At 42.7% G+C, this 26,694-nt stretch overlaps 1 long non-coding RNA gene and 1 pseudogene across 1 annotated transcript in view; one reads left to right on the forward strand and one right to left on the reverse strand.

The window, feature by feature from the left end:
- The window catches only part of LOC148755820 (uncharacterized), a 95,223-nt gene that overhangs the window by 63,148 nt on the left and 5,381 nt on the right, over positions 1-26,694 (reverse strand). The gene's annotated exons all lie outside the window — the stretch shown is intronic.
- Positions 4,396-6,159, forward strand: LOC109458680 (transketolase-like protein 1 pseudogene; annotated as a pseudogene).

A 26,694-nucleotide genomic window follows, 5' to 3' on the forward strand; every position in this document is an offset into this window, starting at 1 on the left:
TAAATGTCATAAGTTTTAAAGTCAGATGGCAGTGCCCTCAGTAGTACTTGGAGAGATGTAGACATGATTCAGAACAATGGGTGATGGAAAATAATATTTATCACATGGTCCTGATTGTAACTCATTAAAGATTTGTATCCATCCATCCATCCATCCATCCATCCATCCATCCATCCATCCACTCATTCTTTCCTTCAACAATGTTCCAGGCACTGTGCCAGATCCTGGAAGTTAGAAAGTTGAGTATGGTCTTTGCCCTTAAAAGAGCTCCTGTTAGAAAGGGATACAAACATGAGAATAGATGATTATAAGCAACATAGTAAATACTGCGATAAACATAAGGGCCACCCACCGAACAACTCTACAGAATAAATAGGATGCTATTCATTTATAGAACAAAATTTGACTGCGGCTCTCCGGACATGTGCATAGAAGGATCAAGGTGCTGCTGAAATACAAGGAAGGGCTGGGCAAGGACAGGCAGGGCTCCATTAGAAGGTGGTATTGACCTGAGATTTGAAAAATGAGTAGGAGACGTCCATGAAAGAGGGAACAGTAGATATATATGAACATACAGTTTTATTCCTCGTAAAATAAGGCTTATTCTTCAGCCTGAATAATTTAACCATGAAGATGTCATGTCTGCCTTCTGTCAGTTCCCTTCATTCTTGAGAAAATTTCAGGTGTAAATTCCATTTTGGAGAGAAGAAAATGCCACAAGATCCAACAGACCAATGATATGTAACTATTTTGGGGAATCTTGAATTTGAAAGTCTACGAGGGAACAAATACATTTAAGGAATAATTCTTTTTAAAGTTGTATTTACTTGAGTGCACCTTATAAATAATATTTTAATGAATCCTTCCCAAAACCGTAACTGGTATGTTTTATAGACATTGCAACTGAGGCTCAAAGCAGTGGATTTACCTGCCCAAAGTCACAAAGATAATAAGTAGAGGACCTAGATTTGTTTGATCCCAAAGTTTTGCTCTTGAGGAAATGAAATGAATTAAGAAATATTAAAGCTTTAAGAAATCATGTAAAGTTCTCCCTGTTCCAGATCTCTCCAACTGTAGTTTTGTAGGAGAATCTAATCCACCCTACCATCTCCCATCAACCACTGAAAGACCCACTTCTCCTCCCAGAGATGTAATAAGAGTAACATAATAGTCTTGTAGTTGTACCCTTTTAGACATTTATCTCAAATGTGTACATTTTCGAGAAGTATTTCCAACGCTTCTTTACAAGTACAAATTATTTGTATAACTTCCAAAGAAACCACCAGTCAACAACTCTGGCTTTGATAAAATAACTAGAAGTTACTGTGTGTGGTGGATTTTATTACTGGCGAGCATGATACAAGTATATCCCACTTTCTGTAATATACAACAACCAAAGTATAGGAAACATTGTTCAACAAATAAACAACATTGATATTGAACCACAATATACACTGGCATAAACAGCAAAAACAAGCCTTCACTTTTTCTTTTAAAAACCCTGGACTATTGCTTCAGGAAAGCATTTCTGAGTCATAGACTTGAATTAAAAAGACATCCTTCTGTATTAGTAAAAGTTCTCCAGAGAAACAGAACCAGTAGGATATATATAGAGAGAGAAAGAGAGATTTATCTTAAGGGATTGGCTCACACAACAGTGGGCGCTGGCAAGTTCAAAATCTGCAGGACAAGCTGGCAAGCTGGAGACTCAGGGAATTGTTTCTACTGCAGCTTGTGTCCGCAGGCCATCTGGGACCTGCTTTTCTCTTAAGGACTTCAATTGATTGAATGAGATCCATTCACATGATGAAGGGTAATCTTCTGTACTCAAAGTCTGATTTAAATGTTAACCATATCTAAAACTATGTGTGTGTGAGTGTATATATATATCTTCACAGCAACATCCATACTGGTGTTTGAGCAAACAGCCTAGCCAAGTTGACACAAAAAATTAACCATCACATTTCCCACATCCCAAATCTCGGTAAATGACAGCACCATGCACCCAACTGCCCAAGTAAGAAACATGGACTCTTCTAGATCATTTCTCCTCCCTCACTCCACATACCCAAGTCCTGAAAATACTAACTCCCAAGTATTTCTAGACTTAGTTCTTTCCTCTTCATCCCCATGCCTACTGCCGAACCATTGTCTCTTACCTGATTGATTAAAATGACCCTCTCACAGGTCCCCTTGCCGCAAATGTCATCTTCCTCCTACATTTCAAAACTATTAAATTCATTTCCCATCTTAAAATGCTTCAGTGATTCTTCATTGTTTCTAGATAAAATCTAAGCTCTCTACTGGATGGCCTATAGGCGCTTTAAGATCTGGCCCCTACCTGCCTCTCTGGCTTCATCTCCCACCACTCACTCTTAATCACCCCAAACTTGGACAGCTACTTGCAGGTGCCAAACGCCCCCATGATTTTTTTATATTGCAGTGACAGTTCATATGCTGCTCTCTGCTTGTAATGTCTCATCCATTAGGCACATGCCTACTCTTCCATCATTCTATCCCAAATTTTCCTTCTCCCTTGATCATGCCCACCTTTGCCACCCACACTTCATTCTCCTTTATCTGAGTCCCCATGGTACTTGGTTCATACTTATATTGATCATATTTTATATGGTGATGGAAGGAGAACTGACTCTGGGTGGAGAACACACAATGCAATATATAGATGATGTATTACAGAATTGTACACCTGAAACTGATGTAACTTTACTAACCAATGTCACCCCAATACATGTAATAAATAAAAAAAGAAAATATCTATTTACATGATTGTCATTACCATTAGTATGAGATCTTGTTAAAGGATGAAATTTTTGTCCTTATTCATGTTTGTACCCTCAGTTCAAAAGGCAAAGGCCAGTGTAATGCCATCATTTAGTACTGACACCCAAAAATGTTCGCATTTCACCCCTTTCACCTATTTGTAAACATCTCCTTCTAGACTTAAGCTCCTTAAGGAAAATAATTGTGTCTGCCAGTGCCCAGCATATTGCCTGGCATATAGGAGACATCTAATAAAGATTTGTCAAATGATTGAGCACTGTAGCCATTATATTTGATCATCTCACCCTCAAATACTCTCTCAAATTTTCTTGTACTGAAGTCCAGTTAGAAAGGCTTTCGTTGGCAGGGACTAGTCTTCTACTTTTTATTCTTCTTTCTCCTTTCTGCCTCCACTCATCCTAAGACATAGCACAGTACCAGGAATATGCTGGAATCTCAGTTAGTATCTGTTGATTCAAAAACAAATAGTGTTTACACCTGTGTACTCTTTTCCCTGAATCAGACCTTGCTCATACCCAAACTCATCCCTGAGCCTGTTGTCAGGAACTGTGGAAAATCAGGCTGAGTGAGTCTATCCAACAAGGTCAACTCTGCCTAGGAGAGACGGAGTGTGTCTCTTGTGATTAACCTGTACACAGCTCAGGAAAGCACACACCCACACTCTCCAGGATGAGTACATTTCATCCCGATGCTTAGATGAAGGGTGAGGGCAGGAAGAGTCAGAGGGAGGAAAGCTGCTGCGGAAGAAGAAAGCTCCATGTAGGTACCTCAGGACTGCAATGACGCCGGGGCTAACTGGAGTTAAGTCAAGAGAAGTTGTGGCTTCATCTAGAACAAAACATCAACCGCTCACTGTGAGCCAAACAAATCACTGGTACTGCTTGGGCAACCAGCACCTGGAAGATGATAAGCCCTTTACATCCAGAGTCTTTGCTCACAGCCACATCTCAGCCAGTGTAAGCCCTGGACGACCCCATCTCATTCCCGTTTGACTCCTCACTTCTTCTCTATTCTCTTGAACTATATTTTCTGTCTTTAGGTCCAAGTTCAACCCTCCAGGACCAAAAACCAAATATGACGTCACTGTGACCCTCAGTTTCTCTCTTGGACACGGTTTTATAGGATAAGCAATGTATTAGGATGGAAACAACAGGCGCTCGGGAGTTATCAGACCTGAACTTGAATCCAACTCACAAATGAGTTTCTTGGGCAAGCATTTTAACCCCCCTCAGCCTCTGTGTCTTAATGGGTTAAAGTAGGTTTAGTAATATCTATACCATAGGTCGTTAGTGTGTTCAGGCTGCTATAACCAAACACCATCATTGGATAGCTTATACACAACAGCATTTATTTCTCATAGTTCTAGAGGCTGGGGAGTTCAATATCCAGGCACCAGCTGACTTGGAGTCTGATGAGGGTCCTTTCCTGGTTCATAGACAGAACCTTCTTGCTGTGCCTTCACATGGCGGAAGGGCTGGGGAACTCTCTGGGCTCTCTTTTATGAGGGCACTAATCCCAGTCAAGAGGTCCCCACCTTCATGACTTAAGAACCTCCCAGGCACTTGCTCCTCAGACACCGAAGTGATCGCAGCTATGTCCGACCCTGAGGCGAGCGCTGCCATGGCCTGACGCATTGACTCTGAGGTACTGCAGGACATGGCCAATCGCCTGTGCTTCCACTCCATCAGGCCACATGTGCCTTGAGCTCCGGCCACCCCATGCCATGCAGCAGTGCTGCTGAGATCATGTCCGTGCAGTTCTTCCTGTCCTGAGATATAAACAGACGGACCCAGAGAACCCGAACAATGACCGACCGATTCATCCTCTACAAGAGACTGTTGATATGACAACTCGATGGCTTGGACAAGGAGTGGGGGCCGCGTGTGGGATGGCATATACTGGCAAATACTTTGACAAGGCCAGCTACCGAGTGTTCTGCCTCGTGGGAGATGGCGAGTCCTCGGAAGGCTCCGTCTGGGAGGCGTTGGCCTTCACTCTCCACTACAATCTGGACAATCTCGTGGCCATCTTCGATGTGAACCACCTGGGCCACAGTGGCACCTTGCCCCTCAAGCACTGCCTAGACATCTATCAGAAGTGCTGCAAAGACTTTGGGTGGAATACTTTCATGGTGGATGGCCACGACCTGGAGGCTCTGTGACAGGTGTTCTGGCAAGCAACTCAAGTGAGGAACAAAACCACTGCTATAGTTGCCAAGATCTCCAAGGGCCGCGGCATTCCAAGCACTGAAGATGCAGAAAATTGGTATGGAAAGCTAATGCCAAAAGAAAGAGACATGCAATTGTCAAACTAATGGAGAGACAAATACAGACCAACAGGAATCTTGAACCAAAACCCCTTATTGAAGTCTTGCCTCCAGTCAACATCACAAACATGGAAATGACCTCTCCACCTTCTTACAAAATCGGTGACAAGGTAGCTACTTGGAAAGCATGTGGTTTGGCTCTGGCTAAGCTGGGCCACATAAGTGAGAGTCCTTGTGCTGGACAGTGACACCAAGAACTACACCTTCTCTGAGATATTCAAGAAGGAACACCCAGAGCGCTTCATCGAGTATGTTATTGCTGAGCAAAACATGGTGAGTGTGGCACTGGGACGCACCACCCATGGTCGGACCGTTGTTTTTGCTAGCACCTTCACTGCCTTTTTGACCCAAGCATTTGATCAGATCCAGATGGGGGCTATCTCTCAAACCAACATCAACCTTATTACCCACTGCAGGATATCCATTGGTGAAAACAGCCCCTCCCAGATGGCCCTGGAGGATCTGCCATGTTCTGAGCCATTCCCAACCGCACCATTTTCTATCCAGGTGATGACATCTCGTCGGAGCAGGCAGTGTTCCTGGCAGCCAATACCAAGGGAGGGTGCTACATTCAGACCAGCCGACCGATTGGGTGCTGTTATTTACACCCAATAAGAACGTTTTGAGACTGGACAGGCCAAGTCGTCCTCCACAGTGTCGTCAACAAGGTCACAGTTATTGGAGCTGGAGTTATTCTGCATGAAGATTTCGCAGCTGCCGAGGATCTTTCCAAGCAAAGTATTTCTATCCTCGTCATCGACCTGTTTACCATTAAATCCCTGGATATGGCCACCATCATCACCAATGCAAAATCCACAGGTGGCTACATTACCACAGGGGAGGATCACCACCCAGAAGGTGGCATGGGGGAGGCAGTCTGTGCAGCTGTTTCCATGGAGCCCGACATCCGGGTCTGTTAGCTGGCAGTGCTAGGAGTGTCTCAGAGTGGGCAGTTGAGTGAGCTGCTGGATGTGTTTTGAATTAGTGCCAGACACATTGTTGTGGCTGTGAAACGTATTTTAATCAACTAAAATAGCTGTTGGCTTTGGTCTTAAAAGACTAGCCTCTTTACCGTACATTTATACTTGTTGCCAAACCATCATTTAAATCTATACTGTTTGTGCTTCTTAAAAGCAAACTAATTTAACCACCTTCCTGTTAAGCCATAACTACATATGCAACTAACTCTCATCTTTTAGTCATTAAAATAGGTTATAAGATTTTAAGTGACAGAACAGCTAACAAAACAACCACCTAATACCAAGTTTTCTGATGAGACTATGGATACCTGGGCTGGGGATCAACGTAGGGTAACAGTTTCTTAAATGTGTGTATTTTCCTCATAAGTAAAGAAAATGTGAACTTCAAAAAAAGAAGAAGAAGAAGAAGAACCTCCCAAAGCCCCACTTCCAAATACCATCACATTGGGCATTTCAACATGAATTTTTGGTCGGACACAAACATTCAGACCATAGCAGGGTAGTTTTGTGTATTAAATGAGACAAACAAGAGTAGCTATTATCACCATCATTCACCATGCTTCTCTATCTATATATGTTGTTTCCCCAATCTACTGGTCATATCAACAGATATAGCCAATTATTTTATCTTTTCTTTCTGGCCATAGCAGTTAGTTCACATGTAGCCCAGGCATACAAATGAGCTCAATGACTATGAGGTTTGAACATGAAAGATGGGAGATTACGTCTTACTTTTCTCTGGAATCATAAGCAGTAAGAATGACTGACATATGTCAGACTCTAAGAACAAACTGTATACCCATCTTTACCACTGCATTGAAAGACCCTGCCTGAAGATTAGGAGGAACCCTAAATCAAGATATGCATAGACTGTGTCTTAATATGTCTGAACTCAAGAATTCATTGGTACCTAAAACTAGCTCTGCTCTTAGATTTTCTAGTACTTAAAGAATATATCATCTCTTTTTGGCTTACACTAATTTGAATTGGGTTTTCATCACATGCAACAGAGTATAGAGCCTATATAGAAGGAGTGCATTCCCTCAGACTCAGTGGCCCGATTCCAAAGGTGAGCTATAAGGGAAAGGTGTCAAAATCCCCACTTACTACTGTTTTTCTCAGATCAGGGACCATCTGGCCTTTCTGAAAAACTGTATGTTCTAAAATTTACTAAAACATGTGTTAATGTCAGAAATGGGAGGAGGCTATAAAATTTTGCCCAGAAGGATCACATAGTAGTTCTCAACTGATAAGAAAACCAGATCATGTCTACATATTTTTACAACAGTCTGTGTATCTGTCTAGGTCTAGTCAGGAAAATAGAAACTACTGTAAGCATTTCAATAGACGGAATTTAATATAGGGAATTGGTTAGGCTGATATGCGAGGGCTGAAAGAGCAAAAAGGGAACTTTTGAGGTACCCAGAGGTGGTAACCAGTTAGATGATACCACTAAGGCTGAGGGAACAAAGGGAAAGTCTAAGGAGGTGCCTCATAGCGCTTCATTTCACCTCTGAAAGAGGCAAAACCTGGCTGCTGCTGATACCACCGAAGGGACAAGATGAAGCCAATGACGGGAGTTCCAAAAGAAGCTGGAGGCTAGAATCAACCACTATCATTGGGGCAAAGGGCTCTGGCTGGGATGACAGTGACCAGAACAAAAATTAAACAAGAAGAAGGTCACTTCTCCCCTCTTTCTGCCTTCCAGAAAGAGTACCTCCTGTCGGCAGAACCTTACAGATGCCGGCTGGCAAAGAGGAAAATGTTATGCAGAGATCCAGCACCAGCATCACAAAATCCAATATAGAAAGTTGGATTTGGAGCTGAGTGACAGTAATTTAATAACCAGCACAGCCTGCTTTTACATCCTACTTCCAACTTGATTTATCTCCCTTCTCAACAGGTTACCAAACAATTCTCTTATTAAAGGAATCTTTCCAGCTCCATTTGTCTTCACTGTCAAAGACAGAGCTCAAATAATTGCTTTAAGTTTTTGTTTGCTTTTTAAGAGTTAACTACATCTTTGCAAGGCATTCATTTCGCAAATAGAATTCCAAATAGAGAGCCTGGGATCGGTTAGTCTGAGAGAATCTTGTAAGAATAGTTATGTGTGTTCCAAGATCTTTTCTCCAGGGACCATCTTTCCCCGAAAATAAGACCTAGCCAGACAATCAGCTGTAATGCGTCTTTTGGAGCAAAAATTAATATAAGACATGGTTATATTATATTATATTATATTATATTATATTATATTATATTATATTCCTGGTCTTATAGTAAAATAAGACCGAGCCTTATATATTAATTTTTGCTTCAAAAGATGCGTTAGAGCTGATTGTCCGGCTGGGTCTTATTTTGGGGGAAACACGGGAGTACCAGAGTAATGACAGTAAGGTAGAAAGCAAGAGAATAAAAATCAATCTAAGGAAAACTCTTAGAGCTACTTGCTCTGCACAGGACAAGAAAGTAGGTTGTATTGATACCTACTCCTAAAAACTTTACACGTCCTTATTATAAACCTTTTGTCGTCTACCTTTCATTGATCTATATGCAGGTGTCATGGTACTCACTACAGAACATATATTCCTTCAAGGCAGTGGATTATATGAATATGCATATTTTAATATCTTCATTACTTTACATTTATCCCACAATACACATCAATGTGACCTGAAGATGAGAACCTGAACTATTCTGTTAAACTTGGTTATTTTCCAGGATTCGGTGAATTCAGAGTACAGTGGAGTACAGTGGAATAGAAAATAAATGGGCTCCAACAATTGAGCTCTTACAATTGGAGTTCTGAAATTTCACGATAAAAACCTTGGAGTAGGGTTGTTTTTATTCATTGTGTTGAGCACTCAGTGAATTATTTGTCTGCAAACTCAAATCCTTCAGTTTTAGAATATTTGTTTTAGCCCTTAAATAATTACCTTCCCTTGCCTTATTATTTCTTATTGAAAATCAGTTAATCAGCTATTGGACCTCTTGGCTGATCTTCTAATTTCATCTCTTTTCTCCTTCTTCTATATTCCATCTTTGTCTGACAGTCTGCTTTCCAGTAGCTGAGTGGAAGTAAGAGGTTTAAAGCCTCACTGTCCAGCATGTCAACTTTCACTTAATTCTACTGCTTTCAATAAGATGTCAGTCCTCCACAGTCCTTGGTGTCTTGAGTGCAGAGCCTGACTGATTCCATTTCTCCAAAGAATAAACTTCCCCTGGCCTGCTGGGATCTGAGAGGTTGTTAATTGCCTGGTTAATTAAGGTGCAGGAGAGAATCCTCTTCTTCTTTTATCCTGTTGTTAGCCCTATCCCTCACCTCTACCTTGTGAGGCATCTGGTACTTGCAATTCCTGAGCCTTTCCAGAGTTCGGAATTGAACTGGCTTTGCTTCTTCTTGTCCTCTCCTACTGTAGATTTCCAGAGATTGTTTAAATAATACAGTAAAGCAATTAAGAGCATAGGACCTATGTGAGACTGCCAAGGTTTGGATCTTGGCCTCTCCATCTACCAGTCAAAACATTGTGGGCAAATTATTTAACATCTGTGCTTTAGTATGCTCATTTATCAATGGAGGTTATAACAGTACCTACTTCTTAAGGATGTTATAAAGATGAAATAGCACCTTTAAAACATTTAGAGAGGTAAAACAGTCATACATTGAAAACATTGCTGAAACAATTTAAGGAAGACACAAATAAATAGAAATACAGCCCACATTCATGGACTGGAAGATTTAATATTGTTAAGATGTGAATACAGTCCAAACAAATTAATGCAATCTTTACCAAAATCCCGATGGCATTTTTAAAAAGAAATACAAAACACCATCATAAAATTCATAGAGAATCTCAAGGGACCCTGCAGAGCCAAAACAACAGTGAAAAATAACAAAGTTGGATGTCGCATAATTCCTGATTTCAAAAAGTATTACAAAGTTACAGTAATCAAAACATTGTGGTACTGGCATAAAAACAGACATATAGACCAATGGAATCAAATAAAGAGTCCAGAAATTTAGACAAGGGTGCCATGGTCATTCAATTGGGGGGGAGAGGAGGGAGAGGGGAGACAGTCTTTTCAATAAATGGTATTGGGATAACTAATATTTACATGCAAAAGAATGAAGTTAATTCAAAATGAATCAAAGACCTAAATGTAAGACATAAAACTCTTAGAAAAAAACTTAGGGGAAAGACTTCATGACTTTGGATTTTGCAATGATTTTCTGGATATGACACCAAAAATATAGGAAATAGAAGTACAAAGAGATACGTTGGACTACATTAAAATTAAAAATCTCTGTGCATCAAAGGATACAATCAACAGAGTAAAAAAGCAATCCATGGAATGGGAAAAAATATTTGCAAATCGTGTATCTGATAAGTGGTTAATATCTAGAATATATAAAGAACTCCTACAACTCAAAATAACCTGATTTTTAAAATGGGGAAAAGACTTAAATAGACATTTCTCCAAAGAAGATATACAAATGGGCTTTCCCCATCTGGCTTCAGTCCCAGAGACTACCCTTCCCAGTTATCTCTAGTGAGAAATAAATCAAAGAGGAAAAATTTTTTGGACATTATCAGTTCCTTAAAAACACCATCTTCCTCTCCACAAGAGAATTTTGAACACTTGAGCACTTACTGTATACCTCAGTGGACAGTCCATCTACCTTGAATGTAAGATGAGGCAGCCTGCCTTTGTGTGGTTGGTGAGAAGGAAATCTTTACTTTCTCAGGTAGGGCTGAAAGCTCAGGACAGCCAGCATGCCACACAGATTGACGGAGATGGCTGCTCCCTCCCCACTGTTTAAATAACAGTCTGGAGAGTCTGACCTTCCAGCTCCCTAAGTTTCTGGTGCTAAATCACAGTCCCTTAGAAAATCAACACTGAGAGGTGTTCATCATTTCTCTTTCTCGCGGATAAAATGTTTTCTCTACTGATCCTGGGCAGGAAGCTTTCTCAAAAATGATCTGTATTCGAAGGTGACTCCTTTCAATCTTCCTATCTCATGGAAACATCTTTCCATCCAGGGCTCCAGCCTGTATCCCAGGCACTTCTCTTCATGATTTATCCTGGAATTCAGACATCTTAGAATCATGTAATTCACCCCCAACTTTGTATGTAGAAAGAAAACTGAGGCTTAGAACGAGAATAGATCATGATCAAGAGGCAGAGCTGTTGGGCCCTGAGTCAAATCTGGATTGCTGTCCAGCTGCCTGTCCCCCCAGAAAACAGGCAGCCATGTATTTTCCATCAGTACTACCCCTTCGAAGCTGCCAGAGGGTCTTCAGAGACTAGGCTGTAGGGATCTCCTTCCGTTGTGTGATGTGACCCCGAGCAGGTGATTTACACTGTTCCTCAGGGAGTGGTCCTCAGATTAGCAGCCTTGGCAATACCCGAGAGCTTGTTGGAAATGCATTCTCAAACCCTACACCAGACCTACTGAAGCAGAACCTGAGTTTAACAAGATCCCCAGCGGACTTCTATATCCATTAAAGGTCAAGGCACAATGCCTTGAATTATCTAAGTCTCAATTTCTTCACCTGTTAAATGGGGTAACAGTACCTACACCTGAGAGATTGTCTTAAAAATTAAGAGTAAGGTATCTTGCAAGGAATAAGATGCCTTGATTTGAAAGCTCAGAGAGTCTCTTCAAGGTTTAAAACTCAGCCATCTGGCAGATTAAAATAAATGAAATCTCAGTATACTGCTTGAATTTAATTCAAAGATCGTATAACTTACAGCAGGAGCTAAGAACTAATTCAAATTAGGAAACGATGTATTTAGTCATTGGCTCTTGGGTGAGATTGCCTGGGTTTGCTCGTTTCCTAGAGAAGCAAGCTTGAGAGAGATATTGATCTTCACTCACCTCAGTTTCTGCATCTGTAAAGTGAGGGTAATAATGCCTCATGTGGTGATGAGAATTCGGTGAGGTAATCCCTCTGGAGCACTTAGCGCAGGGCCAGCACATGGGACATTTCCAGAGGAAGTCAGCTCCCCTCACCAGCAACACCATCTTTGTCATCACCTTTCGTGACGTGTCCTCCGTTCCGTCACTCAGTGACTGACTTGGGAAGGTGTCAGCACAAATGCTCCTAGTGAGAGACAGGACAGCAGCCTCTCTCTTTGGTGTGAATAATCAACTGAAACCTTTGTTTCCCTTCCGTTAAGATAAGCTTATCAGCAGCAAGAAAATTCAGCTTTCTCATATTTAAGTCAGACTTCTCTAACTCCTTCCCACATCCCTTTGTCCTAGCTAATTAAGTAGAATTTTCTGTTTGCCAAACATTTTGTGGGGAGAAGCTCAAGACGGTTGCATGCAGCCTGCTAAATGTCTCTTTTTGTCTCCTCCAACTGAACAGAAACGATAGCATTTCAGTAGTTGAACAGCTACATTCATTCAGAATTATTACTAGATTTTCACCAACTTTGTATGTTATCTGCAATGTGAAGTCTCCATAGGGACTTTGCAGGATTCTAGTTACCTAATTTATCCTCCTGCCCCACAAATTATACATAAGAGCAGCCTCCATCTTTGATATCAGAACAAGTTCCAGAAAAGGAGATTCAATTCGGTTCACATTTTGGCATAATATACATGATATTAGTTCAATACAAACCCTAGGAAGTAATTGAGGCCCAGAGACCCATGATAACAGTAAATAGTAACCTTGGGAACCTTGGTAACTTGCTCAAAGTCACATAGTTGGTCTGAAGGGACAACACCTTGGTCTTAGAAAGTTCCAAAGTCATGCAGTTTGGTGTCTCCCAACCCTTAAAACCAGGTTTATTCTTCCCATTGTTTGATCTAATCTCTCCTGCTGTATTCAAGCTGATTTGCTCCTATCCTGTCATCTACAGGAATTCCTTTTTAAGTTGCACTCACCTTACCTTTTCCACAGATTTTTATCGGGGGAAATTTGTTCAACTTCACTAGCCCCAGAGGCCACCATCTTTGAATGTGAAAGATGAAACAAAGTGTGTTCACTCCCCTGAGAGCTGGATAAAGAAAGGGGCAGCTTGTGAATTGTGAGCACCCTGCAGTAACAACCTAGGTCTCTGTTTCCAAGCAACAGAGAACACAGGGAGTAATTATTTTTGTATTGCACTTGCATTGCACTTGACAATTTTCAAAGCACATCCACAGCCTATGGAGCCTTCCATCCATCCCATGAGGAGGGCGGAGCAGGAACTATGATGACTCATAGAAACCTCAGAAAAGCTCAATGATTTTTCCAAAGTCGCAAAGCTAGTGAGCAGTCAGGCTGGGACCAGCCAGAACCCAGACCAGATATTTTCCCAGGCTTTCTCTCATACACATTGGGAAAGAAAGCTCAGGATGGATCATGCCTTAAACCATTATTGGAAATGCTCTGATTATTAGTTGATGCTTTAATGGGAATGAGCTGGCAGTCAGCTGAGAACAAGAATGATACATAAACCTAATATCATGGACAAACATCTTAAACTCCATTGGTTTATTGAAGATGAGGTTTCACCATGTCAAGCCAATTCATTTGCAAGGTCTTTGGGCTCTGGTCCTGGACCAGGTCCCTGGGGGACAGGGACTTGAAGTCTCTAATGGCCAACACTCTGCTGGGCACAGAGTAAATTTCTGTACAGGTTTGAGGAATGAATGAATGAATGAATGATTGAACGTCCACACTAATGCCCGGTGTTATCTGTCACGAGGTCACTGCCCTCACCTTTGGTTTTCTCCCCTACATCCTCTCCAGTCTCTCTAGCCGCTGTCAGTGTCAGGGCTCCTAATCAAGCAGGATATTACAGCCCAAGGAAGGCCTCACCCCAGGCCAGCGCAGAGGACAAGCAGTTCTGGTCCTGAGACAGCAGTTTTCAGTTGGACCAAGCTAAGCAGTTCTATTGTTGATTCCCCTTTGACACATCAGATTTGACATTTCTCCCAGCAGAGAGATTTCTTGTTACAAAACAAAATGAAATCAATAGTTTTATTAACCATCCAGTGTGACAAATGTGCCCCAGATGACAGCCTCTAGGCCCGGTTCTCACCAATGCAGGCTGAGTCTGGCATACGAAGGAGTGTATCCACGTATTTTTCCACGCTAGCCCCCTCCTCTGCGTCCTGAGCACCACCCCCATCCCATCTTTTATTGCTTCTGCCTGAACTTCTGCACAGTCTGTTCATCATTCTCCTGGGCTCCAGGCTCTTTCCTCTCCAGCCTTCCTTTGCCAGATCTGAACATTTCCCCCGTCCTGTGGCGCTCAACGTCCTTCAGCATGTGGTCCACCTCTCCCAACTGATTTCTCACCACTCCTCCAAATCATCCTACAAACAAACAATTCTCCAGACAGCACAGGAACCGCCCCACCTCTGGGCCTTTGCTCATCTAGTTCCTCTGCCTAGAAGGCCCTTCCCTGCTTCTTTACCAAGAGAAGTCCTACTCATCTGTCAAGGTCCGCTTCCTTTGGGAAGCTTTCTCTAAAGGCCCCAGAAACAGGCAGTTACTCCTTCCTCCATACTTTCTCAGTGTTTTATTTATAGCCTGATACCTGGCACGTTATCTTTTAATTTTCATTTACGTGTCTCTTCTCCCACTTGTAAACACCTCTAAGATGAGTATGGGGTGTTAGTCAACCTTTAGACATCCTCAAATGGCCATGCCTACCATAGTGTCTGTAGCAGGCACACAAAAGTGTGTTGACCTGCACTGAAAGAGCTGTTGAGGGTTATCCAAATCTCCGGAGAATTCAGGAGCTATTGATTTCAGGCAATTCACATGTTGCATGCTGGTCAGAGATATTGACAGTTAAGGGACACCTTCATAAGAGTATACAAATCAGCGAAACATTTCTGAGTACAATGTATTACAACACTTTAAATGTGCAGACTCTTTGACTCAGCAGTTCTACTAGGAAGTCTTCCTGTAGACATTCTCACACACGTGCACTGAGGAATATGTATGGTTCTGAGAAATGTTCAGTTCAGCTTAGTTTATGATAGAAAAATATGGATACAACCTAAGTATCCATGAGTAGGAACACCAGTTAAAAGGAAAATGTCTTACCTATCCCATGCAATACTGTTCAGTTACTAACGAGAATGAAAATACCTATATGTACTGACTTGGAAAGATGTCTGAGATGTAACAATGTGAGAAAAGCAAGTTGCAGCTCAATGGAAAGGAAATGCACCAAATTATTACAGTGGTTACCTTTTGGACGTGGTATTAAAGAAGAATTCCATTCTGAACTCCATGGATGCCCATACTATTTCTTTCTAAACAAGCAATTTGTTTATAAGAAAATACATGTGTTATTTTTCTTTTTTTACACGGAAGCCTCCCCGTCTCCTCTCCCACTTCTTGACTGGGATGCTCTGGAAGATGAGGCCGGAGCTATTCACAGGCTACAAAAGCTAGAACCTGCTTCTTTGCTGGTGTTTCATGAGGGATGCACACCTCTTACTGCTGCTTCCTCCCAGCTGCCAATCACAGCCCTTCTTCTTTTGCTGAGGCTGGGGCGGGGGGGGGGGGGGGGGGCGGGGGGGCGGGGGGAGTGCAACAGAACAGGTGGGGAGGGAGGTAGGGAGGCAGGAGAACTCTGACATCAAAAGCACCCTCTGCCTTTCTCTCTTACCCTTCAAGGCTGCCTTTTTGAGACCAGAATGAGAAGGGACAGGACTGCAAGTATATCAACTAACTGCAAAAACGGCCCTTCACCTTCAGTTCCAGTGGCATCCCTGGGGCTGAGCAGGTTCTCCCACAGCAGAGAATTCTGCAGACATTGAGGCTGGCCTGCCCAGGGACTGCCTGCAGAAGGCAGTGGGCACGCGACTCCTTGGAAAGGAAAAGGACAGAAAGAGTGGAATGAATTCCATGAACTGGTAAACTGCCTAATCTAATCTTTCTCGTTGGATGAGTGTCCTTTGTCTTTGCTTTAAATGGTAGTAAAGGGCACCAGGGTGAGGCTGCTTCCAGCTCTCTTCTCATTAAATGACAGGACCCAGGTCTGGCATCAGCAATATTCCAGAAGCCTAGGAAAGGACATAAACCAAATAAGCCTCTTCCTCTCTACAGCTGTGTAAGCTCTAGGTTCTGAGCTGGGCTGGGTGGGCCTGAAATATGCAGATGTGGTAAATACAAATAATTCTAGGGGGCGGCCAGATGGCTCAGTTGGTTAGAGTGCGAGCTCTCAACAAGGTTGCCAGTTCAATTCCTGCATGGGATGGTGGGCTGCGCCCCCTGCAACTAAGATTGAAAATGGCGACTGGACTTGGAGCTGAGCTGCGCCCTCCACAACTAGATTGAAGGACAACGACTTGGAGCTGATGGGCCCTGGAGCAACACACTATTCCCTAATAAAAATATAATAATAATTCTAGTAATGCCATGTTATTAGTTCTAACACTGCTATTATTATTATTAGCTATTAATATATAACAGCTTGATAAATATTACCCTTTTACTCTGTGTTCATCACTGTGCAAATGCTTTATATACATTATCTCACTTTAAAACAACCCTATAGTAAATATATTATTTTCCCCATTTTACAAATGAGAACATTAATGCTGTATGAAATAACTTTCACACTATCACTCTGCTAGTAAGTAGCAATACCAGGATAGGCTTAGCTCCATTCTTAACCCCTATACTCTAATGGTTTGTAAGGTAGAATATTAGCATTCATGAGGGATATACCAAGATGAGACCAAAATATTAGACTGAGCACACACATTAACTTCCCCCTTAAAATCATGAAAAACTGCAGAAAAGATATTTGGGGAAAAAAACCCACCAATTAACATGAGCGGCATATAGTACACTGGTTAAGCACAAAGCCTCTGGAGACAGACTACCTAGGTTCAAATCTCACCTAGGTACCTTTTACCAGCTGTATGACCTTGGGCAAATTGTTTAACCTCAGCCTCTGTTTCCTCTTTTTTAAAATTGGTTATTTTGAGGATTAATAGAGTTAATATAGTTAAATGTATTCACTTCCTATCACTGCTGTAACCAATTACCACAAACTTAATGACTTAATGCACATTTATTATCTTACAGTCCTAGAGAACAGAAGACTAAAATGGGTCTCAAACGGGCTCAAAATGGGTTAAAGTCATGAGCTGTGTTCCTTCTGGAGTGTCTAGGGTAGAATTCATTTCCCCCCCATTCCGATTTCTAGAGGCCACTCACATTCCTCAGCTCACAGTCCTCTTTCATCTTCAAAGCCAGAATCTATCGCTCCAACCTCTGCTTTCCTAGTCACATCCTTTCTCTGAGTCTGACTCTCCTGCGTCCCTCTTTTCCTTAGAAGGAAAGGGCTCACCTGGGTAATCCAGGTAATTTCCCCGTCTCAAAAATCCTCATTTAATCACATCTGCAAAGTCCCTTTTTGCCACGTAAGGGGTCTGACAATTAAGTTCGTGAACTTGTTGCAAAAATGTTGCTAATGTTTTTTGACATCAGAGGGATTATTCATTATGAATTTGTACAAGTGGACAAACAGTTAACCAAGTTTACTATTTGGAAGTGCTGAAAAGGCTGCGTGGAAAAGTTAGATGACCTGAACTTTTTGCCAACAATTCGTGGCTCTTGCATCACGACAATGCACCAGCTCACACGGCACTGTCTGTAAGGGAATTTTTAGCCAGTAAACAAATAACTGTATTGGAACACCCTCCCTACTCAGCTGATCTGGCCCCCAGTGACTTCTTTCTTTACCTGAAGATAAAGGAAATATTGAAAGGAAGACATTTGATGATATTCAGGACATCCAGGGTAATATGACGACAGCTCTGATGGGCATTCCAGAAAAAGAGTTCCAAAATTGCTTTTAAGTGTGGACTAGGTGCTGGCATCAGTGCATAGCTTCCCAACGGGAGTACTTTGAAAGTGACTGTAGTGATATTCAGCAATGAGGTATGGAGCACCTTTTCTAGGATGAGTTCACGAACTTAATTGTCAGACCTCGTATGTTCTGGGATATGCGCTGGAAGGCAGTTTATCTCCATTCCACAAGTGTTCACTGAGCACTACTCTGAGCATATTTTGGAAAGTGGAATGAGGACCAGTAAATATTTTATGAGAGGAGGGATGTTTAAATCTACTATTTGCAAACACCGCTGTTCGCCACAGTCAGGCTGACTGCCTAAGGACAAAAACACACCCATGCCTCACCCCCTGTACCCTGGTTCTTCATAATAAGGGCTCCTGCTCATTGCTTCCAACAGTGCACGGGACACTCAAAAGCTTACCCACACGTGGCTGCCGGGGAAAAGAATGCTGCTTGTCTTGCGATTCCAAGGGCTTTGCGCCATTCCAACCTTAGCTCTTATTCATTAATCTCTTCATTCATCCTGATGCTCAGGCACATCTCAACTTCCATCTTCCACCAAAAGATGACCTGCCCTGTCTCCCTCTAATCCTCCAAACTGTTCACCTGACTTGTCAAAATCCTACCCATCCTCCCTGGCTCAGCTGGCTGCCACCTGCACCACAAAGCCTTCAGTCAACCCTCGGTACAGGATTAACTTGTTCTACCTCTGCACCGTAGACCCTTGACATTTACAGATTTTAACATTCTCCACTTTGAACATTTTCAAATCACCCTAAAAGTCCAAGGCATGGACTAATTTGGAATTTTGTTAAGAAGAGAAATTGAGTCACAGCTGCTGTGAGGCTGGTGTACAAGAAAGTGTCACAGGGTGGTGACAAGTTTAGGTATTACGGAGGTTACAGGTTATGGAGAATGGTGGCGCTTCTTATTTCCATCCTCACCTTTAGCCTACTCTGTTTGAGAAAAAGGGGGTGGTAAGGGATTTGAATCTAGTTCCTGAATCCCAGCAAAAGTGCATCAGGAGATGCAGGCTAGACCCCCTAAGAAGGGGAAAGATGAAGGCTCTATAGGAATAAAGGCTGAGGACCAAGGGAGCAGGACTGAAACACCGCTGAGTAGAAAGCGGGGCTCAGACACCAGGTGTCAGGCAGGAGCTCATGGCCTTAGGGCCAGAGAACTTACCAGGTACCCAGGAGCCAAGCATCGTATTTCCATAGTCCTTTGTTATATCTATTGATCGAGACTAATATTTCTGTTATATTTTTTTCCCGAATCCTGTGGGAGACTATGAAGCTATAGGGCATTCCCCAAGTACAGAGGGCCCAAAGGCCTTGGTTTGTAGCTTCTGACATGTGAACGCCTACTGGACTTGAGGAGAGCCTCCATCACAGCACCCAGCACCTAGGGCAGTTGGGGATCCTGCCTTCTCCTCCACTAGGCTGGCCAGAGACCTTGTCCAGGAGGTCCACGTGGTCCTTGTAGCTATCTATGGGGCCATAGATCAAAGTGAAGCAATCATCGCACTGGTCCACTTGACCATGTTGACTGGTCCAGGAGTGAAATTGAATTCAACATGACCTGAGAATCTTTTCCCTTCGGATGTTTCAACTTGGAACCAGAGGCAACTGAGTCAGCCTTTCTCTACTGGTAAAGTTAGATGGGCTGTCAGAGGCTGTTTTCCTACCCTATGGAAAAAGTCAGTCTGTACTCAAATGATATAATAGAATGAACAGTACTAACAGCTAACACTTTTTAATCACCTTCTATGTGCTTAAACCAGACACTATGGCAAGGCCTTTATGTGTAGTAACACATTTAGTTCTCACAACAACCCCAGGAAGTAAATATGATGATCCTTGTTTACAAATGAGGAAACTGAGGCAAAGCAAGATGAAGTACCTTGCTCAATGTGACACAGCTAGTAAATAACAAAGCCTAAGTTCATCTGGCTCCAGAGCCCGTCGTCTTAACCACTACACCACCTTGCAGAGCTGGCAGGCAAAAGGGAGTAGCCATGAGAGATGGCAAGAGGCCTGGTCATGTTCAAATTCTTGTTCCAGTTGTTTAGACTATTCCGCCCTGTGTCTGTAGAGGAGGACGTGTGTGCAACCAACATACTCATAGGGTTGGTTCTCAGGGTGAGTTTCTGTCACTAGCAACCAAAAAATTCCTGACAAAGACCGTTATCTCCCCAGCACGTGGCATGGTGGCCACCAGCAGCCTTCTTACTCTGCATCTTACTCTTCCCCTCTCAACTGGGCAGCCAAGGTGAGATTCTAATTCCACATGATATCATAGTCTTAAAACCCTCCAGTATCCTTCCAGTGCCCGAGGAGAAAGGCAATACCTCCAGGGTATTGCTCCTGCTTAATTTCTCACCAGTGCCCTGCCCCTGCCCCTTTCCCAGGCCATCTACAACTAGAGGGAGAAAAATCAATTCCTGGGCTCCCACGTGCTCTCCTCCACCAACCCTATCACGATTTTATCTAAGTTCGCCCTAATTGCTCACAAGTAGTTCTCAGGGTTGGTGTCTGCTTTGGGTCCTGCTACCCTGCCTTCTTCAGACAGAAGGCCAAAGACAGAAGCTTAAGACCTTAGCACTCCCAGATAAGGACTGCTCACCTGGCTGACTTCCAAACACTGTACCCCCATCATTTCTGTCCACTGTGCTTCAACTATCTGGGATTCTGCTACCTGACTGAAATGACATATGAGAAAGTACCCTGCACCGTGCTTAGATCATGGTAGTTGCTCAGTATGTGATATTTTCCTTCCGTCCTCTCTTCCTCTCCTGGGAACCCTATTATTGAAGTGCTGTTGTCCTCATCCTGCCCACATGAAAGCATCTCAGGACAGACTCCCCATTTCATCTGTCCTGTGGTATATCTGAGAACTGTCGGACCTCCTGTCCAAGTCCTGGGATCCAACGAGAATGGCTCAAGTCCTGATGCTTTAGGATAAGGTGGGTGCTACTTTGGGGTCTGGGTCTGTGGCTGTGGCTGTAGGTGGGCATCAAAGGGCCTGGCTGTGGAGAGGGAGGAGCTTCAGAGACTGACACCCCAGCACGCCCAGTAGGGTCTGCCCACACAGCGCCTTTCCCTGACCCTAGAGTCACTATAAAAAGAACAAGCTCAAAGCAAATTGTTCTGGAAACACTGTTCCATCTTCATAGCAATTCTATTTGTGTCAGCAGAAGAAAGAGGGTTGGAGCATCCCATTCTGGTATAATTGGAACAATTACCCTTTAAATGCGATAATTACAGTTTGATCATTTTGTAGCAAAGGGAAGATTGGTTCCAAGATTTTCTCTTCCTTGTTGGAACTCTCTGTGAGGAAACTGCTTATGTTCCAGGGCCACCAGCTTCATATTTCAGATCCAGATGTGAATGTCTTCCAATGCCTGCCTTACCAAAAAAAACATAAGCTATAAAGTTTCTCTTTTGTACTGTGCTGCTAAATTTAGGTTGAGCCAAGGCAATTGTCTAGATAATTTAAGTCAAAAGAACTAAACCTTTGCATGTGCCCATCCGCTTAAGAGCTGTCTTGTCAGAAACCATACTGACATCTTGGCATCCATTTGACCAAGGTGGAAAAATAAACTGTGTCTCTATCAAGGCCTTGAATACAGATAAAAAGCTATAGTCACATCACAGTTGTATCTGTAAGCGGCACACCTGGCCTGCCTAGTCTGGACATCAGAATATTATCTGCACGATTCAAGGTTTGGAACCTTATCATCGCTGCAAAAAGTTGAGAATAAACAAACTCAACCTATGAGATATACAGATTACTATGCATATTATTTAAGCATAACTATACAGAAAACCAATTATAACCACCATAGTAGGATAGGAAGGTATGTTCAGGAACAGTGAAACCGTTTGACCCTCCACCAGGTATATCTAAAGAAGCGTTTCTGTCCTCTTCCTGTCCAGAAGGTCTTCACTTGTCATCTCGATTCTGCATAATGATCCTTCTGTAAGTCCCACAGGGCCCATGGTCCACTTTAATAACTACCTCTTGGTCTGCAGGTCTTGACAATTCTCAGTCAATCTCCAGTAGTTTCAAGTTCATGACTTGAGTGCTGATAGAATCACTGTGTCAATATTTTTATGGTTCTAGTGGCCATTATTCCTAACACACCAACGTGAATATCCACAAAATGCTCAAACTTAAAAAGGTTTACAATCCTGCTGGCCTTTTTGCAGCTGCTTGGAGCCAAGCAGCGTTACATGTGTCCCTCGGTAGAGGGATGAGCACCACCTCCAAACAAAGTGCCATCTTCAGGAGTCTCCCACCTCCCAGAGGTCATCTACCCCAGGCTACTCCTCATGTCTCACAAACATCCCCTCCTGCCTGTAGCAGTCTGGAGTATTGCAGTTTCTTCATTGTAAATTCTCGCATATCTAGCCTACACATGATCTTGTAAATCTGTAGAAGACACCCTTGGTCATCACTAGGTCTTCCACAAGCAAATGTGCACCCCCATCCACTTCAAAAAGAAATGGACTTTTCCTCAAAAAGTTAAACATACAATTACCATATGTCCCTGCAATGCCACTCCTGGGTATATAACCCAAAGAACTGAAAACAGATACTCAAATAAGTACATGTACACATATGGTCATAGCAGTACTGTTCATTATTGCCAAAACCTAGACAGCCCAAATGTCTATCAACAGATGAATGAATAAACAAATTATGGTAACTATATACAACAGAATATTATTCAGCCATAAAAAGTCATGAAGTACTGATACATGCTACAATATGGATGAACCTCCAAAATGTTACGCTAAGTGAAAGAAGCCAGACAAAAAGGTTACTTGTTGTATAATCAATTTATATTAAGTAGATCTATCCATAGGGACGGAAAGCAGACTGATGGTAGCCAGAGGCTAAGAACAGTGAGGAATGAGGAAAACCTAGTTAAAAGGTACAGCGTTTTACTTTGGAGTGATGTAAATATTTTGGAACTAGATAGAGGTGGTGGTCATAGAACATTGTGAATGTACTAAATGCGACTGAATTGTTCACTTCAAAATGTTAATTTTATGCTATGTAAATTTATTTCAATAAATTATTTTTAAATTTATTTAAAAAGTAATTCATTTAAAATTAATTAATTTGATTTGATTTTAAACGAATTAATTTTTAAAAAATAAGTGATTTCTTTTTAAAAAGAAATTTAATTTTTTAAATTACAGAGGGAGCTACAATAAAAGGAAGACCTTGATTATAAGAGCTGAAAACAGGGTAAAGATGGAAAGAGTAAAATCAATCAAGAGTCCCTAAATTCTCCCCAAAGTAGTACAGATCAGCTATCTGTGATGGCTTGTGGAGTCCAGGGCCTCTGCATAGCCTGAGGTCACAGCAGGAAGAGGCCAGTTAGGAGTCCAGGCTCTCTGCCTCTGAGCAGGCAGCTCTCCTCTGAGCTTCAAGCTCCCTCGGCTGCAAACCCAGAGAACCACCTCACAGGGCCATCGTGAGACTTAAAGCAAATGGTGACTATGAAATACTCATTGCACAACATAAAACTGCAAGGTTTTCTCTGCGGTTCCGGGTTCACAGGCCAGTTTTCTCCTAGTGTGCCCTTGGACAAGTTCGCCTCTCTAAATCTTGTTTTTCTTTCTACCTACCTTGCAGGATTGGTGTGAGAACTGGCAATAGCATATGCAAAGTGTCTAGTGCATACTACGTGCTCAGCAAAATTGAAGCTACCCTGTTTCCCCAAAAATAAGACCTAGCCGGACAATCAGCTCTAATGCATCTTTTGGAGCAAAAATTAATATAAGACCCAGTATTGTATTGTATTACATTACATTATATTATAATATATTACATTATATTATACCTGGTCTTACAGTTAAATAAGACCAGGTCTCACATTAATTTTTGCTCCAAAAGATGCATTAGAGCTGACTGTCTGGCTAGGTCTTATTTTCAGGGAAACATGGTATTATTAAATGGGCAGAACAGTTCCTGCAGGGGAGAGAAGGAATAAGAGAAAGTGAGCAAAATGGGTGCTGGGGGTGAAGGTGTGCCAGCAGAAATATCGTGACTAGCACCGGATCATGAAAGCCCAAGGGAACCATATGATCTCAGTGTGCTAGAAATGGCATATGTGCTATCCCTTTCCTCTCCTGCATCCATACAGACAGTGCCAATCAACAGTGATATTCTTTCCTACTGTGCCAGGATGTGGCCTCACACAATTCAATGCTTTGTTCTGAGCAGTCAATCGAAGGGAGTTGTCATGGAGATGATACCTATTTGCCACCCCTACACTAGATGTTTTGTTTTCTTGAACAAATAATAATAATAATAATAACAACAATAATGATAATAAAAATAAAACAGCCTCTTGGAGAATGAGAGGTCATGTGTCCCTAACAGTAGTCACGATTTTACAATTTATGCCCGGCGCCCAGTGAAAATAAATAGTGGAGGGAGAGTAAGAGAGGTGACTTCTCTATATATCGTGCAGCATGTTCAATTCTGAGCTCTACCACTCACTTGCTCTGTGACCTGGAACAGGTCACTTCAGCCTTCTGAACCTCAGTTTTCCCATCTGTAAAATAGGAGCAATACTACCCAACTCATGGAGTTCCTAAGGAGTTTACAGGAGCTAATGCTTATGAATGAGCTCATATGAAGAGATAAAGCAACACCTGTATATCAGTTCTTCAGGAAAGAACTGTGGTTGGGGAGGGGAGGACACAGGCCATGGCAAGGCTTTGATGAGATTTGCCAGCTCTCCTACTATAACTCAGTGCAGAAACTGGGCCCCTCAAGTGAAGAGACCCCAAAATCCTATTTCCCAGCAGGTCCCTGTGAGGTCTGAGGCAGCCAAACGTACAGGGAGGAAGGCTTCTCTGATCAGGCACCACGATGTAAGCTGGACTCTCTGGACTCCTTGTGGGCTCTGCCAGGGGAGGGATCATCCCCGGCCAGGAGAGAGGCACTCAAAGGTCCCCCAATTCAGTATCTAGGACAGGGGACTTAGGCGAAATATTTCACTTTGACTCCTGAAAGTCCAGAGAGAAAGACTGAGCGAAGAGCAGGCAAAGACCCTTTCTCTTCAGTGCACTCCCCAGCCTAACACCCGTCAGCGATCCCCTTTACCCACCGCTAAAGTCAAAGAGAACTTGAGGGGCCAGCCCCACCTTTGCCAATCTCCCTGTCTGAATCCCTCTGCCCTCAACCCATCGCCTCAGCCATTCTCTCGGTTCCCAAATGAGCCCGGCTCTCTCACACACACTTCTTGCCTTTTGCACACAACATACCCCACACCAAATCCATTTAACGAAACTCCTTTTCCAGTCATCCCTCCAAACTAAAGCTCCCCGCTGTGGGTAGCCTAATCCTCTCTCAGGCATTTCCTCGGCAGCCTATGCTTCCCTCTATCATACTATTGATTGCAGTTATACTGACAGAAACCTGAGGGCAGGGCTGTGTCTTCTGTTTATAACCTCATGGCTCAGCACAACGCTTGGTACCACAAATAGAGTTCAAAAAGTACTAACTTAAGGAATAAATGAATAACCAATGAGAGACACTATCAGATACGATACAACATTGCAAAGTAGATAACGTTTTAACAGTTCTTTTTCTTTGCTCCTTTTAGTCATTCTTTCCTTTAATTCACTGTAATCATCAAACTTTTAAGGGTTGTTGTTGCCAGCCCCCCAGTACAATTCAGAAAAAAAAGGTTTTCCCCAGATTTGCAGGGAATAATGGTTGATGGTTAGTTTCAAGCCATGATCAATTTGATGTGAACATAAAGTCACACAAAGCCTTTGTGACAGTGGGCTCCTCTGACTCAAGAACTACACAAAAAGTCTAAAATGAGTTGCAGAACTAAGAGCAAAGGACTGTCTCCTGTTCTGTCCACATACTCCCTCTAGTGTCGATAACTCCAAGTAAACTAAGGAAGGAAATGGATCCTTGCTGTCTCTCTCTCTCAATGCTTCATTCACCTGCTTTAAAAAAATACCTTGGGATTTCTTCACATCACCTATTCCAAGAGAAAAGGACTGAGCCATGTGAGTGGTCCAGGCTGCATCCTCTTTCCTTGAAGTCACCAGCGCTACAGTGACAGTGGTGGAGGGCCCCTGGCCATCTCGTGCAGTTGTGTCCAACCTGAGTCCCCAACCCTCTGGGCATCAGAGGAAAGAGCACTAGGGTCCTTGAAAGGATTCTAGCATTTCAAAATGTCTAAGGGCATTGTACCATTGAGACAGGTTAGCTAGCATGTCCCTAGGTAGACAGGGCGGTCCCTGGTGGAATAAACAAAGACAGCCATATCCTAAAACTCCAGGTTTTGAAATCACTCCTTCACTCCAGGACATAATGTAACAAGGCCTTGAGATTAATCATAAAATTCCTTGTGGCCTGACAAATGGAGCAGATCTGATAGATAAGAATGGGTTACTTTGCTAATTCCTTCAGGATGGGAAAGCAGAACAAACTTGGTACACGAATTTCATTTGAAGGTGCCAGTTCCCTTCTTCAAACAGCTCTCCTTCCCCAAGCAGGCAAGGGAAGGTATAAAAGTAAGAGCTTTTGCCTCAGTCAGGGGGCCACCCCCATTCAGGACCCCCTCCTGCTCGGGAGCTCTGACTCTTTGCTTTCAATAAACTATCCTCTTTCTAAAACTCTTTGCTTCTCCTAGGTCCATGTTTCCATTCTTCGGTCTCAGGAGACAGGATCCGGCCTACACCCAGAAACTACCAGCAGATCCAACATCACCTACATCAT

The sequence above is a fragment of the Rhinolophus sinicus genome, chromosome 14 (assembly GCF_057876585.1).
Source record: "Rhinolophus sinicus isolate RSI-liver-muscle chromosome 14, RSI-T2T, whole genome shotgun sequence".
Taxonomy (NCBI): domain Eukaryota; kingdom Metazoa; phylum Chordata; class Mammalia; order Chiroptera; family Rhinolophidae; genus Rhinolophus; species Rhinolophus sinicus.